Consider the following 16126-nt stretch of genomic DNA (forward strand, 5'->3'; position numbering starts at 1 on the left):
CCAATTTTAGACTAAGCTGATGTCTCTTAAAATTGTTTGTCCATTCATTAAATGAATATTTATTGAGCACCTAGTGTATGTAAAGTACTTTCCCAGCATTGCTCTCTCCTTATCTTCTAAGGAGCTGTTTGCTGAGTGCCGCTAGTCTAGAAAGATGTGAGCAGAAGGAGACAGTACTTGCACTACCTCAAAACAGCACCATATAGAAGGGAGGGGACATAATTTCCTGGTTGGTAAAGACCTGGATCTCTGATCCAGAATGAAACAGAAAATGAAATTTCCACCTGTGTCAGACCAGTGGCACTGCTCTGTTTCATGAGGTCACACATGATTATGATAATTATCAGTTTACCTTTATCAGTCTGAAAAGCAGCAAAAATTAAAATTGCTCCTAGATTCTTACCATAGGATGTTTCATACAGACTTTGTTTTTCCAGTGGCTTTGTTTATTTTTAAGGGAATAGTCAAATAAATTTTAAAGTGGAAGCCATTCATGCTTTTCTGATTATCTCCACTGTGGGGACTTTGGCATATCCCTGGGCAAAGGTAGATCTCTCGGCCATATTTTAACTGTTGGCGGAGTAAAGAGGGCATGCATGCACCATTACACTCTGAAATAGTTAAATGGACCAACTACAAGATAGACCTCCTTAGACTGACATCTAGTTTCAAACCATAAAACCAACATGTCTGTTGAGCTTCAGCCCAGAGCCTGCTGATGCCCATTTGGGTAATAGGCACAGCATGAACTTGCAGAAACAGCTGCCTCTCTTTTCCTCCTTTGGCAGCCAGGATATTGCAGCTAAAAGGGTCTGGTATTTTTCTTCTAGCTGCTACAAACTGGGATTCAGTGCAAGACATAGACATTCTTCTCTGGACATGTGGTGTTGTCTGACAGAGGCAAGCAGGGAAAAGACTGAAAATTGCCAATTACAGACACCACCTATGCAGAGAATCAAGATCGGGTATGGTGGCTTAGACATAAGAGAAGTGTTTAGAAGTAGTCACACCTTAGAAGTGGAGAGAGAATGAGCTTTGGAGTCAGACATGCCATTTCAGCTGTGAGGCCTTTGGCAAGCAACTCCTCTCATAGCTCATTTTTCATGTAGCGCATGAAGATAACATAGCTATCTCATAGGGATATAGAGAATGTTAACTAAGAATAGTATATGTTGAGTTCCCAGCATATAAAAGCAAAAGGACAGTTCTGCTCAGGGCCAGGGCTCGGGTGAAATGTGAGAGCACTCACCATGGATACAAAATGCAAGGAGCACCAAAAAACTCAGTAATGGAGATAAATAGTGTTTTAATATATTTTAAAAATTAAAATTAATGCCAAAAAAACGAAGCTGGACAAAATCTCAAAATTTTAAATAAAGTTGGAATCTGACCCTGCACTTTACAATCCTGTCTCACGTGCCTCATCCTAACCCTGTCCCTGTTACCAATAGCACTTTATTTACAAAAACAGGTATCAGCCAGTGGGCCATCATGTGTTGATTTCACTTTTTAAAATATTGTGTTCAAATATTATTTATATTGATTACTGAGATTTTTGGCACCTTAAATTGTGCACCTCACATGAATTCCTTACTCATCTCACCCTAGTCCAGGCTCTGGTTCTACTTCCTGAATTCTTAGCAATTTATTACTTGCCATTTTCAATCTCAGGAAATTCAGGTACTCTCTCTCCTCTTTTCTTCCCAAACACCTTTCCTACCTTGTTCTCTACTTAGCATCAAGAATTCTTACCCCTAGCTATATAATTCATTGATCAAAGACATGGCCACATTTATAGGAATGTCTTAAACCTTAATGGTCCAGCCCTAGTTGGCTTGAATGCCAGAAAGTTTTAGAAATTCCCTGCAAGTTATTTCCACAATGTCTAGAGTGCTTGCAAGTACAATCCAAGTGTCCCCAGGCCCCAAAATTTTGTAAGTGCAAAATAAGGTTATTTTCCCTCTAACAGGCCATAATGGAGTGAAGGGAATCTTGCAATGGGTTCTAGGGGAAATAAAGAGATGCATAAGTTGTAGTTACCTTCAGGGAACGTAGTGAGTGAAGAGGTGGGAATGAGAAATGGGTATAAAATAACAACCCTTTATTGGGCGAGTACTACATGTTAAAATCTGTATTTTATATGTATTATCCTTATAAAAAGCTTCATGATGTATATATTGGTGTCTTTATTTTGCTGATCAGTAAACTGAGGCAAAGAAGATTAACTTGCACTATCAGCCAGTAACTGGCATGTCTAGAGTCTTTTGTGCTTTACCACAATGAATTGTGCATACTGCTTTGCTATTTAGAAGGGGTTTTCATGCATATTTTCCACTGTGGTCCTTTCCCCAGCCCTGTGATATAGGCAAATAGCACTCCCCACTTGACCCAAGAGGAGACTGAGGCCCACAGCTAGCAAGTAACAACAACAACAAAAAAAAGTGTATTATCTGCCTCTGATGCTCTATCCTTAACAATTTGCTGTTTCTCATCTAGGAACTCTTCTTCAAAACTCTCCAGCATTGTGTATAAGTTTACTAAACTCTATTTCTTGCCTGAACTCATTGAGCAACATTATATGCAGTCCCAAGGTCAAGCTTAAACGTTACCTTCTGTGCTGGACTAGACATCCTCCCTTTGCCTTCCAGAGCCACACTCCACCATTCACCACCCTGCACTCCACTCCAGAGGGCAGCTTGTATGGACCACATCAAGGGTTCCCTCTGGCTTCCTACTGGAACCAGCTAAGAGGGCAGCCCCAGTAGGAAAGTGGAGCGACAGGAAATGGTGAGGTCGGGGCTCCCTGGCTCCCTCCCTGTGAGATCACCTCAGGCCACCAGTAATTTCCACCAACAAAGGTCAGGGTTCCTTTCAAGATGCCCATCTCTACTAGACTGTCTACTGCCTTTCAGACCCAAGGAAGGGAACAGCTCTACCGCCACTCACTGCTTTACTGCACTATCCTTCATGTTTTCCTGCACTACTCACATCTTTGTAAATGGTCCCTGTTTAAACCCTAATATAAATGTGCCTTTCTCTTGTTGGGACCCGGACTGACAACAGCCCTGCCTATGAACTGAATAAAGACTGCTAGACTTGATTTGACAGACTTGAGTTTCAAATTCTAACACCAATCCTGAGAGGGCTATTGGATTCTCCCCTTTGAAAAACTGCCAGAAGAGCTCACCAGGAGTTATTCATCCCCCATCATGAATTCTAGGCATACTTGTTAAGCCTCCACTATGTACTGCAAAGGTGCAGCACACAGAGGAGAAAAAAAGTCTATCCTGCCTTCACATTCCACCTGAGACATGTAAAAACAGAGGTTCTCTGAGAGAACCTGCAGTATCTGGACTAGAATGGGGATAGTAAACACTTGAAGAAAGGATTCAAGCAGTGGTGATAACTGACACGAGACCTGAGGGCTAGAAAGTTGTCTCAAAGACCTGTCAATTCAACATGCCCAATCCACACACTTAGTCCTCTTCTAAGAGCTCCTTCTTGTGCAGGCCAAAAACTTAGGAGTCATCCTTAGGATCTCCCTCTGCCTCACTCTCCTGATAAATCACATTTTCAAGATTACCTCCTAAAATACCCTGCCCAGCTCTTTTAGTCTTACCCATGATCTAGTACAAATGACTACCACTGCTCACTTGAAGTACAATGTCTCTCTACACTCCAACTTGTCCACCACACTTTCCCCACCAATTTTTCCTGTGTGGCAACCAAAGTGATCTATTTAAGATGAAAATCTGATCAAGTTGCCTCAAATGGCTCTCCTTTGATTTCAAATTAAAGACAGAACTCATTAACAAGACCCACCATTTGGTGTGGTTTGGCTCCAGCCTTTCGAGTCTCATCCCAGGACAAACAAGCTCGTGCTCCCCACTCTCCGCCTCTTCTCTGTACTCCCCACCCCCACTCACCTTTCATGTCCTCTCCCAACACAGGACTATTTCCACAGTCTGATTCCTCTACCTATTCAGCTCTCACCCCATCTCCTCTTCACCATTTACTTCTACCATTTACTTCAAACATCAAGCATCAAGCATCAGTTCCCTGGGGAAGCCTTGCCTGACCCCTGATTAGATCACAGCCCTGTGCTAACATAGCATGGAGTCTCTGTCTTTCATGGCACAGGTTTAGCTTTGTCTGTATTCTAAGGGAATAATCACTATTCATTGAACTTTAATTATTTATTACATATTAATTTTGTAGCCCCCACATTCAACTGTTAGCAACATGAAGTCAGGGACCAAGTCTTGGTCTGTTCATCAAGGTATCCTCAGCTCATATCACAGTGCCTGGCATGGACTATGGACTCAAAAAAATATTTGTTAAAGGTAGGAACAAAATGCCAGGAAGAAAAAATGACCATGAGTTATCCAGATCAATAAATAGTCTTCCATTAAACATTAAAATACTTCATTTTTAAACATTTCTTAAAATATTACACTTTTCTCTGTATTCTTAAAGTGTACTGGAAATAATTCAATATTTATTGATGACTCTGGGTCATTATTAGGGACCTTAGTTGTACTTTTTCCTCATGCTGGCTATCAACTTCTGTGCTTTTTAAAGTCCTCAGCCTGCATGTCACAGATTTCCACATTCTGCCTTCGGGTTGGCAGTGTCCTTTCTGGCTACTGTCAGTGTTCCTGTCTCTAACAGCCTCTTTCATGCTTTCTAAATTGTTGCTTTGAATCTCCTGCAGATTGAGAAACTAGAAGACCAATCTGATGGATTGAGTGTGAGCCCAGGCGGGCTCTTGTCAGCTGGAGCTAATGACCTGCAGTACCCCCTGCATGCCTAAGGCCAACCACCCTCGTTCTTCTGCACACTGCTTTGCTTCTTTCTTTCCTTCTCTCTTTTTTCTCCTCCTTCATATATTTTGCTTGGCAAGATTGGCCTTCTATGGACTTGCCAGTTAATAGCAATTCCTTTCCCCCTTGAATAACAAACCAGTTAAAATGGTGGACATAATCTTCAGGGTTTTGATACCCTTGTTGGTTTTCACTGTTTCTAGGTATTAATTAATGTGTATGAGAATCTACCTCTCTCCAAGTTCTGTATAGGAGACTAGGAGAATTGGAAGAGTTTTTCTTGGATAAATTGGGTTTTACTTTAAAAAGACAGATACCGAAGGCATCAAGCAGTTGTTTGAAGTCTGTGGCACTTTTAGCAGACTGATCCAGCCTGGGTACAATGAGAATGACCTTGCTCCCTGCTTACTCACAAAGATCTCCCCTTTTTTGTTTTAATCAAGTCGAATAATATTAATTATTTCCACCTTGGGCTAAAGGGAAGCAGTGGGGAGCCAAACTACTAATTATGAACCTGGGAGGAGTTTTTCTGGTTGAATAGAGACACCAAAACAAATAAGAGACTGGTGTAGAGAATTGCACAAGTACAGAGAAAATAGGGAGCAAAAGCTGTCATTTGTATCTTGAATTTGAGCACTTGGCCCTTTCAAGTTGATTGCATGCTTTAAGAAGCCATTAAGGAAAAGCAAGAAAGACAGAGAAAATGAAATTCCGAATTTCTTACAAGCTGAGAATCAGGCTCTGATTTGAAGGGCAACTCCTTAAAATTTTTTAAAGACTTGGTCTAACACTTGGCTCTGTAATGCCAGCTGGAGCAGACTTTGTTATATCAGGCAATTAACCTCCCTTTGATGCATATGTGATGTTAATGACAGATCGGATTCAAAGGTGAACAAAAATGACAGCACTGTCTATTCCCTGAAAAGATAGTCATTACCACAATTTTCTACATGCTAGGAAGAAGCCAAAGACTCACCACGTGTTCAGGGCTGCAAGACATTCTGATAAAAAATGAAAAGACCAGCAAGAATCCAGGTGGCTGAGCCCATCAAGCAGCTGGGCCAAGCAGGGGGCTCAGAATAGGACATACTCATTTAAGTGAGGCCCCTGACCTCCTGCATTTGTGGAATAACTAGAAACCACACAGTGACTCTAAGTACAGTTCACTGAAGGTAATTTTCCACCCAGGTACATTTAAAACTGTTTTCCTCCCAAAGTGCTTATTTGGTTCTTTCTTAAAACAGGCTTGAAAGTCAGACTATTCTAAGAAGCTATCTTTGTAACAGGCAATGCAAGGCATTAGCAAAAGTAAAAACAATGAGATGGTAGGCACCAAGGTGTAGATTCAGAAGATATGAATAGTAATTTCATTATAACATGCACAATCTAACTCTGGGACCTGGAGTAGAGTCTTTGAACTTCTGGTCCAGAGTTTCTTCAAGTTTACTGGGTGGGTGGGAGAGGCCAAGGCTAACACAGAGATGGTTCTCAAGCTTCAACATGTGCATGAATCACCTAGGGATCTTGTTAAAAATGCAGATTCTGGGGTGAAACCCAAGATGCTGCATTTCTAACACACTCCCAGGCTTATGCTACTGGTCCTCATACCACATTTTGAGTAGAAAGTCTATGGAACAAACATCTTTAAAATAAGACACTGTGTAATAAAGTTATGTGTGGGATACCGTTAGCAAAAGCCTCAATCCTTTTCACATGCCTAAATCTTACTCTCCCTTCAAGACCAGTTTGAATGATAATGGTTTATAAATCCAGCTTAGGCTACCACAGCCCTCTGTAAGCTCTTTCTACTAAATGTCTAACTCGTTTTTGGCAACTGCTCTGATGATCCTAAAATATGGGTCTGCTGGCCAACTGCACCAGAATTATAAAAAGAGCTTTGAAAAACACAGATTCCTGGGTTCTGTTCTGAACGGTGACCAGCAGGGCAGGACTCTGGATTTTACATACTTTCCCAGATGATTTATGATAATGAATTGTTTTGACGGAAAGTATCAAATAGGTGGTTCTCAACACTGGCTGCATGTTAGAATCAATCACAGAGTTGAGAAAACATAGAGGCTCAGGCTCCAGGCCAGTTAATTGAATAAAGTCAGCTAGAGCTCCCCAAGCAGTTCTACAGTGAGCCAAGTTTGAGAACCACAACAACAGTCCTAGAGTATACTGGTGATGGCAGGGACCATGTTGATTGGTTTACCACATCTCTGGTGCCTAACACAGAATCTGGCACTCAACAAATATTTGCTGAATGAATAAATGAACTAAGATAAGGAAACTTCGGACTCTCAGCTATCTCTTTAATCTCTTGCCTGCCACCCTGCAAGACTCTAAGCACAAGAGCATGGGGTTAAGTTCTGGGGCAGATGCCTGGGTTGGAACCCTGGCTCTGCCACACACCACCCACACAACCATAGCTCCACACCTCTCTGTCCCTCAGTTTCCTCCTCTGTAAATAAGGATGACAACAACAGTACCTACCTCTTAGAGTTTTGTGATAATCAAATGAGTAAGGACATGGAAAGCATGTAGAAAAGTGCCTGGCATGTGGTAACCAATTAATAATTGATAGCTACTTTCACATTCATTCACTGAGTACATAGTGGTTCTTAGATTTCCATAATGGTCAGATCAATAAACATTCTCCATCTATTCAGCCAATAGGTATTTCTTAAACATCATCTCTATTCCAGACACAGAGAATTCATTGCTATAGATATAGCAGCAAAAGGAGAGAAATAGGACTACTCTTATTGAATTTAAAACATGGTAGGTGGGGTGTATGCTGAACAAGTTATTTCAAAATTGACGATTAATAAAAAGTTATTTTAAGTGTATTTAAGGGAGAAGGGATCCTGAAGACTTAGAAAGAGATAGGAAGGCAGTTGCAGCAATGTATAAAGGGGGAAATTAACTCAATGTTAAAGGTCAGGGAAGGCTTCCTGGGGAAGAAGGGATGTTCAAGCTGATTCAGCTTAGCAAAGGGAAGGCAGAGGTTGGACAGCATTCTAGGCGAAGGGAATGGAGTTCATAAAAGCTCCCAAGCACAGAAGAGCAATGTATGCTGTGGGCACTGAAAGAAGGCAGGCATGGCTGGGACAAAGCATAATCAAGGAAGGCTTTGAGACATATGGGAGCTTCGGTTGTGTTATGGGGGATGGGTAAGACTAGAAAGACAATGAAAAAAAAAATAGGGAATGAAGAGACAAAGATGAGGATGAACATGGTATTCATCTTTTCATTCAACTTCTACAATGTGCTAGATGCCTAAGATTAGCAGCAAGTGAAAATAGGAAAGATACTCGCCCTCATGGAATGTATGTTACCAAAAGGAAGATAATAAAACAAGTAAACCAAGTAATTAAATAAGATAATAAGAGATCATTATTAATGCTCTAAAGGAAATAAGCACAATGGCATGATGGGGAAAAACTAGAATGTGGGCCGGAAAGAGATATGTCTGATAGGATTAAAGAGGACCTATTGATCACCATGTAATATGGCTCTGGAAATAAAAATGCCAAATAACAGCCACCATAGAAAGCTAGGAGTCAACTTTGACATCTTTAGGAAACTACCTGCTCACTTTAAGACTGTCTGTACTTGCTACCCTCATGATTCTTTCCCTTTTCAACCAATGTTTCTTTATTAATTTCTCCCTTCTTTCCTTCTCCTCCAAAATTAAATGGAGGATAAAAGGGTGCATCATATAAAAATCAATGGTATGTCCCAGACATGAAATCAGAAAGAAATAATTTTGAGTTATAAGCTTCACCCTTTATTAGTGTGTGACTCAAACCCTCCTCATCTGTAAAATGGGATAATTATATCCATATTAATCAGAATTCTATATTAATCAGAAAGAAACAAAAACAATTGGATGTGTACAGGTGATGTGTATACTTGTATACATAGAAAGAGATTTACTTTAAGAAATTGGCTCTCATGATTGTGAGGGCTAGCAAGCTAGGGCAGACTTTACCCCCGGCAGGAAAGGCTGCCTCATTTACAGGCAACAGCTTTGAAGTGTGGAGCAGGAAAAGAACTGTTTCTTAGCTGCAAAAGCGAGTCTCGAAACAGGGAACACGGCACCAGGGCTGCTGTGGGTGCAGACAGGATCCCGGAGGCCGGGGCCGCGCTGAAGGAGGCCAGCGGCCCTATTCAGGATTCGAGGTTTCAGGCCGGCATTAAAGAAGATTCCTGGGAGCGCCCGAGCCGCGCCGCGACTGAACAGCCCGAGGCGGCAGCGCCGAGAACACGGAAGGCAACAAACCAGAGACAGAGCGAGCACCCGACCTGGCACAGCACTGTGAGTGATGCCTGGCACAGCTCTGTTCGGGGGGTGGATGCCCACGCGGCTCCCGCCTGCACCACCAGGCCACTCACCGCCCCGGTGCTGCCTCCATTTTCCCAGGTGCGGGCAGCTCCGCCCTGCTCCGCCATCACTGAGCCCTCCCAATTGCTTGGGCTGGCGCGGGGCTTTCCGGAGCCTGCAGACCGGCCTCCGATCCCACTATCTCCGCGGTTCTCTGGCGGGGCTGGTGGCGTGGGGCGGGGCTGGTGGCGTGGGGCGTCCCCGGCCAGTGTCGGGAGGGCAAGGAAGTACGGGCGGGCCGACTGTCACTCCACCACACCCTGGACTCCAGCCCCAGGTAAACTCCCTGTTACTGGGAGGCAGATACCATCTCTGTGGCCACCAGTTTGGAAAAAAGCCTAACGAATTTCTGGTTGGGAATAGTGCGGTAGGAGAGTTCCCAGGTCCGCTTGAACCTGCCGGAGAGGTGGCTGCAGGTGGGCATTAGACTCGGTTTATACTGGGGGGATACAAAGGTGAACAAGACCCGAGAAAGATCTACATAGTGCTACAAAGGCACCCAGAGAGACCGGTCGTCTGTGCCTAGCAGAAACCTGGTAGACTTCCTGGGCGAGGCGGTGCCGAGTAGGGTCTTGAAGGCCCAGCTGATAGACGAGGGGTGCAGAAGACACGCCCCAGCCCAGCACAGTGCGCACAGAGTGGGGAGACATGCAGCCAGGGAGGCGGAGACTCGACAGAAACCACACACCCGGTGGGGTCGCCACTGCACGATCTAACAGCCTGGGCCAGAGCACACGGAACAGGGAGAAGTCCTGCAAAGGAAGTGAAAGCTCAACAGAGATCACACACCCTGTGGTACGTGATCCACCAGCCCAGCAGAGTCCAAGCTGACCAGAAAGGTGACTCCCCGGAGAAGCCCAAGACCCGAGGCAACCACACACACAAGGCACTAGAGGCCAACTGAGCAGTCACGGAGGGAGCCATACGAAATTGGCAACCACAGCAACATCCTAGTTAGTCATTAGTCTCAAACCGGTGGACTGTGAAACCCCCTGCAACAATGAATAAACACCAAAAAAAAGATACCAGAAATACAAAAAATCAAGAAAGTACACCACCAAAAGTTAATAAATCTCATACTCTAGATCCTATAGAACAAGAAGCCCTTGAAATAACTGATAAGGAATTTCGAGTGATAATTCTAAGGAAACTGAATGAGATACAAGAAAACTCAGCTAGACATCATGATGAAATGAGGGAAAGTATACAGGATCTGAAAGAGGAAATGTACAAGGATATCAATGTCCTGAAAAAAAATGTAGCAGAACTTGCTGAACTGAAGAAGTTATTCAACGAAATAAAAAACACAACAGAGAGTTTAACCAGCAGGCTTGTCGAAGTTGAAGAGAGAACCTCTGAACTTGAAGATGGGCTGTTTGAAATAACACAAGCAGACAAAAAGAAAGAAAAAAGAATCAAGGACACTGAAGAAAATCTGAGAGAGGTATCAGACAACCATAAGCGATCAAATATCCGAGTCATGGGTATTCCAGAAGGGGAGGAAAATGGAGATTCCATTGAAAACATATTCAACAAAATAGTGGCAGAAAACTTCCCAGGTATAGGAAAAATCACAGATCTTCAGATCCAGGAAGCTCAACGATCTCCAAATGTATTCAACCCAAAAAGACCTTCTCCAAGACATGTCATAGTCAAATTGGCAAAACTCAGAGACAAAGAGAGAATCTTAAAAGCTGCAAGAGAGAAGCATCAAATCACTTATAAGGGAGGCCCAATCAGCTTAACATTAGACTTTTCATCACAAACCCTAAAAGCTAGAAAGGAATGGGATGATATTTTCAAAATACTAAAAGACAAAGATTACCAGCCAAGAATACTCTACCCTGCAAGGCTATCCTTCCGATATGAGGGGCAAATAGTATATTTCTCAGACAAACAAAAACTGCGGGAGTTCACTACCACACGACCACCCTTACAAGAAATCCTCAAGGGAGTACTGGGTTTGGTTCCTGAAAAATAACTACCACTGCCATAAAAACCCAAGAAAAATCTAAACCCGCTAGTATAATAAAAATGGCATTCATGAAGAGAAAACAAGCTAACAAAAGCACTGTCTACAACCTAAGGAACCAACAAACACAGAAAACAAACAGTAAATCAGAAAGCAAGGAATTTCTGGTGTCTTTTTTTTGGTGTTTATTCATTGTGGCAGGGGGTTTCACAGTCCACCGGTTTGAGACTACTGACTAACTAGGATGTTGCTGTGGTTGCCAATTTGGTATGGCTCCCGCCGTGACTGCTCAGTTGGCCTCTAGTGTCTTGTGTGTGTGGTTGCCTTGGGTCTTGGGCTTCTCCGGGGATCCACCTTTCTGGTCAGCTTGGACTCTGCTGGGCTGGTGGATCACGTACCACAGGGTGGGTGATCTCTGTTGAGCTTTCACTTTCTGTACAGGACTTCTCCCCGTTCCGTGTGTTCTGGCCCAGGCTGTTAGATCGTGCAGTGGCGACCCCACCGGGTGTATGGTTTCTGTCGAGTCTCCGCCTCCCTGGCCGCACGTCTCCACCACCAAAAGTTAATAAATCTCATACTCTAGATCCTATAGAACAAGAAGCCCTTGAAATAACTGACAAGGAATTTCGAGTGATAATTCTAAGGAAACTGAATGAGATACAAGAAAACTCAGCTAGACATCATGATGAAATGAGGAAAAGTATACAGGATCTGAAAGAGGAAATGTACAAGGAAATCAATGTCCTGAAAAAAAATGTAGCAGAACTTGCTGAACTGAAGAAGTTATTCAGCGAAATAAAAAACACAACGGAGAGTTTAACCAGCAGGCTTGTCGAAGTTGAAGAGAAAACCTCTGAACTTGAAGATGGGCTGTTTGAAATAACACAAGCAGACAAAAAGAAAGAAAAAAGAATCAAGGACATGGAAGAAAATCTGAGAGAGATATCAGACAACCTCAAGCGCTCAAATATCCGAGTCATGGGTATTCCAGAAGGGGAGGAAAATGGAGAATCCATTGAAAACATATTCAACAAAATAGTGGCAGAAAACTTCCCAGGTATAGGAAAAATCACAGATCTTCAGATCCAGGAAGCTCAACGATCTCCAAACGTATTCAACCCAAAAAGGCCTTCTCCAAGACATGTCATAGTCAAATTGGCAAAACTCAGAGACAAAGAGAGAATCTTAAAAGCTGCAAGAGAGAAGCGTCAAATCACCTATAAGGGAGCCCCAATCAGGTTAACATCAGACTTTTCATCACAAACCCTAAAAGCTAGAAAGGAATGGGATGATATTTTCAAAATACTAAAAGACAAAGATTGCCAGCCAAGAATACTCTACCCTGCAAGGCTATCCTTCCGAAATGAGGGGCAAATAGTATATTTCTCAGACAAACAAAAACTGCGGGAGTTCACTACCACAAGACCACCCTTACAAGAAATCCTCAAGGGAGTACTGGGTTTGGTTCCTGAAAAATAACTACCACTGCCATAAAAACCTAAGAAAAATCTACACCCGCTAGTACAATAAAAATGGCATTCATGAAGAGAAAACAAGCTAACAAAAACACTATGTACAACCTAAGGAACCAACAAACAAAGAAACCAAACAGTAAATCAGAAAGCAAGGAACAAAAGACACCTAAGACAACCAAACAACCAGTAAAATGCTAGGAATAAATCAACACCTTTCAATAACAACTCTTAATGTTAAAGGCTTAAATTCCCCAATTAAAAGACACAGACTGGCTGACTGGATCAAAAAGCAGGACCCAACTATATGCTGCCTACAAGAGACCCACCTCACCCATAAAGATTCACACAGACTAAGAGTGAAAGGATGGAAAAAGATTTACCATGCAAACAGAAAAGAAAAACGAGCTGGAGTGGCTATTCTTATATCTGACAAAATAGACTTTAAACTAAAAACCATAAAAAGAGACAATGAGGGACACTACTTAATGATAAAAGGACTGATCCATCAAGAAGACATAACAATCATAAATATGTACGCACCCAATGTTGGAGCAGCCAGATTTATAAAACAAACTCTATTAGACCTAAAGAAGGAAATAGACACTAATACCATAATAGCAGGGGACCTGAACACCCCACTGTCAATATTAGACAGATCATCTAGGCAAAGAATCAGTAGAGAAACACAAGATCTAAACAAGACTCTAGACCAATTGGAATTGGCAGATATCTACAGAACATTCCACCCAACAACCTCAGAATATTCATTCTTCTCATCAGCACATGGATCATTCTCCAGGATAGATCACATATTAGGTCACAAATCAAGTCTCAATAAATTCAAAAAAATTGGAATTATCCCATGTATCTTCTCAGACCACAATGGATTAAAACTAGAAATTAATAACAAACGAAACTCTGGAAACTATACAAACACATGGAAATTAAACAGCATTCTACTTAATGACATATGGATCCAAGAAGAAATCAAGCAGGAAATCAAAAAGTTTATTGAAACTAATGAAAACAATGATACATCATACCAAAACCTGTGGGATACTGCAAAAGCAGTATTGAGGGGGAAATTTATTGCATTAAATGCTCACTTCAGAAGAATGGAAAGATGGCAAGTAAACAACCTAACACTTCACCTTAAAGAACTAGAAAAACAAGAACAATCCAATCCTAAAGTTAGCAGACGGAAAGAAATCATTAAGATCAGAGCAGAACTGAATGAAATTGAAAACCAAAAAACAATTCAAAAGATCAACGAATCAAAAAGTTGGTTTTTTGAAAAGATAAATAAAATTGACAAACCATTAGCATGGCTAACAAAAAAAAGAAGAGAGAAGACTCAAATAACAAAAATTCGAAATGAAAAAGGCGATATTACAACTGATTCATCTGAAATACAAGGAATCATTCGAGACTACTATAAACAACTATACGCCAACAAATTTGAAAATCTGGAGGAAATGGATAAATTTCTGGACACACACAAGCTCCCAAAACTGAACCGTGAAGACGTAGAAAATTTGAACAGACCAATAACAATAAAGGAGATTGAAGCTGTTATCAGAAGGCTCCCAACAAAGAAAAGCCCAGGACCAGATGGATTCACAGCAGAATTTTACCAAACATTCAAAGAGGAATTGACACCGATTCTTTACAAACTATTCCAAAAGATTGAAACGGACGCAAATCTCCCAAACTCATTCTATGAAGCAAACATCATCCTGATACCAAAACCAGGTAAAGATATAACCAAAAAAGAAAACTACAGGCCGATATCCTTGATGAATATAGATGCAAAAATCCTCACTAAAATACTAGCAAACAGAATACAGCAACACATACGAAAAATTATTCATCACGATCAAGTGGGATTCATCCCAGGGATGCAAGGTTGGTTCAACATACGCAAATCAATAAATGTGATACACCATATTAATAAACTCAAACACAAGGACCATATGATCATCTCTATAGATGCTGAAAAAGAATTTGATAAAGTTCAGCACTCATTCATGACAAAGACCCTCTATAAGTTAGGTATAGAGGGAAAGTATCTCAACATAATTAAAGCCATATATGCCAAACCCACTGCCAGTATCATCCTGAATGGGGAAAAGCTGAAAGCTTTTCCTTTAAGAACAGGCACTAGACAAGGATGCCCACTCTCACCACTCCTATTCAACATAGTGTTGGAAGTACTAGCCAGAGCAATCAGAGAAGAGAAGGAAATAAAGGGCATCCAGATTGGAAAAGATGAAGTCAAACTGTCCCTGTTTGCAGATGACATGATCCTATATATCGAACAGCCTAAAACCTCTGCAAAAAAACTGTTGGAATTGATAAATGATTTCAGCACAGTAGCAGGATACAAAATCAACACACAAAAATCAGTAGCATTTCTTTTCTCCAATAGTGAACATGCAGAAGGAGAAATCAAGAAAGCCTGCCCATTTACAATAGCCACCAAAAAAATAAAATACTTAGGAATTGAGTTAACCAAGGAGGTGAAAAATCTCTATAATGAGAACTACAAACCACTGCTGAGAGAAATTAGAGAGGATACAAGAAGATGGAAAGATATTCCATGCTCTTGGATTGGAAGAATCAACATAGTGAAAATGTCCATACTACCCAAAGTGATATACAAATTCAATGCAATCCCCATCAAAATTCCAAAGACATTTTTCTCAGAAATGGAAAAAACTATTCAGACATTTATATGGAACAATAAAAGACCACGCATAGCCAAAGCAATGCTGAGCAAAAAAAATAAAGCTGGAGGCATAACACTACCTGACTTTAAGCTATACTACAAAGCTATAATAACCAAACCAGTATACTACTGGCATAAAAACAGACACACTGACCAATGGAATAGAATAGAGAATCCAGAAATCAACCCACACACTTACTGCCATCTGATCTTCGACAAAGGCACCAAGCCTATTCACTGGGGAAGGGACTGCCTCTTCAGCAAGTGGTGCTGGGATAACTGGATATCGATATGCAGGAGAATGAAACTAGATCCATACCTCTCACCGTATACTAAAATCAACTCAAAATGGATTAAGGATTTAAATATACACCCTGAGACAATAAAACTTCTTAAAGAAAACATAGGAGAAACACTTCAGGAAATAGGACTGGGCACAGACTTCATGAATACGACCCCAAAAGCACGGGCAACCAAAGGAAAAATAAACAAATGGGATTATATCAAACTAAAAAGCTTCTGCACAGCAAAAGAAACAATTAAAAGAGTTAAAAGACAACCAACAGAGTGGGAGAAAATATTTGCAAAATATACATCTGACAAAGGATTAATATCCAGAATATATAAGGAACTCAAACAACTTTACAAGAAGAAAACAAGCAACCCAATTAAAAAATGGGCAAAAGAGCTAAGTAGGCATTTCTCTAAGGAAGATATCCAAATGGCCAACAGACATAT

The sequence above is a fragment of the Cynocephalus volans genome, chromosome 4, assembly GCF_027409185.1.
Source record: "Cynocephalus volans isolate mCynVol1 chromosome 4, mCynVol1.pri, whole genome shotgun sequence".
NCBI lineage: Eukaryota > Metazoa > Chordata > Mammalia > Dermoptera > Cynocephalidae > Cynocephalus > Cynocephalus volans.